The 5,045-nt window shown below is 38.7% G+C and overlaps 1 long non-coding RNA gene across 1 annotated transcript; it reads right to left on the reverse strand.

Moving 5' to 3' along the window:
* Positions 1-210: 210 nt before the first annotated feature.
* LOC143379666 (uncharacterized) lies at positions 211-3,589 on the reverse strand. Its single transcript, XR_013088491.1, has 3 exons — positions 3,384-3,589; positions 1,973-2,070; positions 211-343 (listed from the first exon to the last, which is right to left on the reverse strand). It is a non-coding gene; the product is annotated as an uncharacterized LOC143379666 (long non-coding RNA).
* Between the last annotated feature and the right edge of the window lie 1,456 nt (positions 3,590-5,045).

Consider the following 5,045-nt stretch of genomic DNA (forward strand, 5'->3'; position numbering starts at 1 on the left):
TATTTTTATGTAGTGCTGAGGATTGAACCCAGTGCCTCATACATGTTAGACAAACACTCTATTGCTGAGCCACAGTAGAGCTCCAGTTCCATAGGCAATGTGATTTTTTTAAGGACAAACAATAGTAAGCAAACAACAATGATATAATAAACAATAAATATCAAAATAATACAGATCCTTCCAAAAATTTTTTGCTTGTGTTTATGGACCAACCTGACTTAGTTTTATTGGAGCAGTTGCTGCTTTGGGACCTCAGGCTTTGAGGCAGGGGACAACAGGTGAGCAGTGGCATCATAGAAGCACATTCCATGCTCTTCTGTTTGCAGTCTGGGGATCCTGTGTTCTTTAGTAGGAAAAAAAAAAAAAGAAATCTTTCAAAGTCTCCTGTACAGGACAGTCTTTATCCTGAAACCCAGCCAAGACACGAATTCACTATATTCTTTCCTAGCTACATAAGACAATAAATTTCCATTTTTTATTTAAGTGCTTTGAGTTGATTTTTGTCACTTCCACCACAACAGATTTTTGTCTGAAAAAAAATAGATTCTCTTCAGCTCTACCTGATATATGATTTTTCACTCATCTATGAGGGTAACTGCACATAATGTTTAATGTCAGATTTGCATTAAAATCACAGTTTCAGTATCTGTTAACTATGTGTAATTTTGACTTTAAGTTTCCACTGTTACATGGAGATATCTTCAGAGAAGGGTCTTAGAAGTTCCCAGAGGAAAGGGGTACTCAAATCAAGTTCAGTGGTGTTCTTTACATATGAAACAGAAAAGAATTTCAGCGTGAGCCAAACAAAGGCATGACTTTGAGGAAGGCAGATACATTCAAGAGAGAAGGCAGACTGTCTCCAGAGTGAGAAGCAGCCCTGACTTGGGATGGGGGTCCAATATTTATAGAAGGACTATATCAGGAGCTGGACTGGAGGTGGATCCAGGTGGAGCTACACAATTTCACACAGGTTTTCCTTGCCCTTGCTTATTTCCCTCATTTTGCAAGGGCATGGGCTAAGGGCACAGGCCAAGGGCGCATTGCTCAAGATTTACAACTGTGCCTTCTACATCTGGATGGCTTATGAGTGCTTCCTTTAAGATTTGGTATTTCTCTCTCTTAATCCTAAATCTCTATCTCAGTATCTCTTCAAAAGGGAGATAATAATACCTGCTTTCAAGAATCATGTGATGATGAAAGAAGATTACATATTTGCAGAGCATAAAACATGAAAGAAACAATAAATTTTATGAAGGAGGTCCTTTGGTCCTCCTCGATCAAATCAGAAACAAAAAAAACACAGTAGATCTAGAGGTCCTGACCCTCACCTCTTCCTACTCAACCTCTGCATGCTCATTCTTCTAGGATTAATCCACTCCCTTGCCTTTGGGAAGCCCACCTGCACACCTACCACTTCACTAAGCGGAACCAGATGAGAATTCTCAATGATCTAACAACTCTCTGGGGTTGGCACTTATACCTATTGTATCATGTAACCTAGATATTAATACCTACTTTACCCATAATAACAATATATGTTTCTTATGAAAAATTTTGAAAATACAGAAAAGCCCAAAGAATATAATAAAAGTATAAATCAACTGCATTCTCACTTCCACAACCCCCAAATAATTTTCTTTTTCCTCTCTCTCCCATTCTATATGTACTTTATTGGTACCGTTTCAGTTGCCACTAAGAAGCAACCTGGATTTAATATTCAATTGGTTTCAACAATAGGAAATAATTATCTCTCATAATAAGAAATAAGGTGACTTCTTGAGGACAGTTCATCAAAATCATTCTCCAATTATAGCAACAAGGAACTGGGTCAGAGACAATTTTTTTTAATATCCTTTAAATGATTTTATGAGAACAGTAAACTATTTCTAAGTACTTCACATCTAGTAAATCAGCTTATAGGAAATTGACTTGCATTGTGTGGGTTTTTAGTGAATTGCTTTTGGCCACCAACCTCCAGCCATTCACTTCAACATTGACTGACCAGCAGATCACAGACCAGCATCTGGGACCCCTTCATTTTTCTGCTTTCTCCTGGCATGAGGCACACAGCTGTGAAAGAATAGGAGGAAAATCTCATCAAAACTGTGTTGTTTAGGAAGAAAGAGGGAAATAGTATGAGTAGGAAGCCTGTAGGAAATAGGAAATGGGTGTAGACAGAAATCAACTTTCTGCCTTCTTATTTTTTTTTTGACTTATCATATATAAAATTCCCTATGTCAGTATTTTTGAGAACACAATTTTAACTGAAAACATATTTGTATGAAAACATCTTTATTTTATAACAGGTTCCCTGTTAGACGGTTAGGGTGATTCAATTGTCTGTGTCATAAATCACTCAATGTTTTGTCCTAAAACTGTCAAATTAGTGTCCATAAATCCATGTCTTGAATAATGCCGTTTCTTTTACTGAAATAAGCATTACCATTTACAGTTAATGGTGACCTCATGTCATTAATGAATCAATAAATGATTTTTCAAGAAAATCCTGGATTTGTAATATACATATATACTTTTTCAACCTCACATCCTTCACCCTCCCCCAACACCAGGAGAGCTCTTGGCCAATTCATCTCGATAAATATTTCCAGATAATTTTGCCAGGCCCTATAAAGACCCAATCTCTGCCTTTAAGAGCTTATAAAGTAGAGTTTTTCCTGAATAAATCACAGCAGATAAAGAGCTGTGACTACCAGAACTGTTTGATCCACACATTTGTTTAATGTCTATTGACTATCTATTCTGGAAAACAGAGGTGAAATGCCTTTGTGGAACTTGGTAATATTAGGTACTGAGAAAGAAGTCCAGTGCATGGTTTCAAGTGGTTCTTCCCATCTTTTGTTCCTCAGCCCTTTGCTATTTAGAAAGGAAACATCTGGTCTCCCTGCCTTTTTCTGAATATTTTGGAGAGAATATTTAATGTTAATTTTCTCACCTTTGGCCTTGTCACTGATGTCATAGATAATGTAGCTATTTCACCAAGTCCTAGACCTGGCCAAAGAATATACTTGTACAAACTTTCTTTCCCGATGGAGTCTGTGGCTCACTAACAAGGCAGGAAGTGCTGCTCACAATGAATTTTGCTGGCTGTGCCTATGAATAACATGGGAGCTCTCGAATATTGCTGACCCAGCCCCTGCATTCTCTCCCAGGGGACCCTGGGTCTAACAGAGTGTGACAAGCCACAGAGTGTACTGGATTCTGCGTTAGGAATGTTGTTCCTTCTGGAATTTTTCAAGATAGAAATTTATCCTTATGGAACTGCCTGCCCATCCAAGGGATACCTGGTGATGTGGCTGGAAAAAAAAAAAAAAAAAAGAAAGAAAGAAAGAAAAGAAAAGCAAAAGAAAGTTTCCTGGCTTCACCTGGACCAAAAGAATCAGATCTTCAAGGCCTGTGGGAACTGCTGGTCCAAACTTCTCATTACACAAGTGACTAAAATCTAAGCCAAAGAATTCACCCAGGCTCTCCATCAGGCGTCATGCACTTTATGTCTTCAAACATCAACTTCTTTCTTAGTTACCAAAAACAGGTCAGTGAAGCCATTGGAGGCACTGCTAGTCTTCGGAATCCTCCTAAGGAGATAAAGAGAGGTCAGTCAATAAAAGGAGGCGGGGACGGAGGGAGTTGGGGGAAGAGAGGCCAGGTTGCTCCTGGCAAGGAAGCCTCAGCAGAGAGCCCTGAGTTATCTGTGCAGCCACCTTTCCTTTCCCAGGGTCCAGCTCCAGGAGCAAGGCCTTGCCCGTCCTGGCCTCAGATTCCTGCTCTGCTGCAGAGCATGCTGCACAAGTAGGAGGGCACCGGAGAACCCGGGCAGCGCTGGGATCTGCGGCACCGGATCTCACAAACCAGCCCAGGACAAAGAGCAGCTGACTCACTGTTAAATTTTCGATGACGTGGTGTTGGCAGAACCCTGCTCTGCGCTGAGCTGCTGGCCCCATTCTTCCCTGAAGGCCAGGAAAAGGTGGGGACACCGCCAGGAAGACGCACCTACAGATGAAGCTCAGCCAGTAGCCCAGGGCTGTTCTTTTCTTCTTAATGCAGATAAATACAGAATGTCCCCAATCCTTCCCTCGGTCCACCTTCAGTGCCTACAGATGGTTTTGTTGGTGGAAAGACAACAAAGATAATTAAAAATAAATAAATAAATAAATAAAAATAAAGAAACTTTTTTCTTTCTTTCTTTGCAGTATTGGGTTAAAAAAAAAAAACCCTGAGCCTCACTCATGCTATGCAAGAGCTTTACCAACTGAGCTACTTTCTCAGCCCTAAGTGGCTTATTTTTAACAGGTGACCTTGAATTCAAGTGAAAGGAGGCCAAATCAGTGGGACTGAATTACCCAATAAGATGCATTTATTCAACAGATATTTTTTGAGTCCTTGCCATTGAGAAACAAAACCAGCAAACATTCTTGCTTTCTGTAACTTACATTCTTAGAATGAAAATCTAAATATCTAGGTAATTAATGAAATATATGCATGAATGATGATTTCCTTTCCCTGACATAAGAGCTTCTTCATATTTATTGAGGTCTTCATATTTTAACATTTAAAAGAGTGGCAATTTAATCAAATGAAAGTAACTAAAATAAAGATTGTGGCATCCTAGCGAATAAGAAAAACTAATTGGGTTACTTTCACTCTTGCATAGTGTAATAAAACTCCTCAAAAACACACATTATCATGAAAAGCAAAATTTAGAAAAGTTAATGATTAAGAATCAAAATCTATAAATTATCGTATTCAACTTTTTTACTCCCATGTTAACCTAAAAACTATTGGTTTATGATTTTAATAATATCCCAATAACTATAATCTATTGAACATTGTGTGCCAAGTATCATGTTAATATACACTAAAAAAAAATTTAATCCTCATCGTAAGCCTTTGAGGCAGGTCTTGTTATCTCCGTTTTGTAGACTTGGTCCAGCACAGAGAGGTTAAGTAACTTGTTCAAAATCACACAGTTCTGCATCCAAATTCAAACCCAATTTGCCCCTCAAGTCTCTGTTATTAACTAGTAAGTT

This window comes from Callospermophilus lateralis, chromosome 13 (genome assembly GCF_048772815.1).
Source record: "Callospermophilus lateralis isolate mCalLat2 chromosome 13, mCalLat2.hap1, whole genome shotgun sequence".
NCBI classification, from domain to species: domain Eukaryota; kingdom Metazoa; phylum Chordata; class Mammalia; order Rodentia; family Sciuridae; genus Callospermophilus; species Callospermophilus lateralis.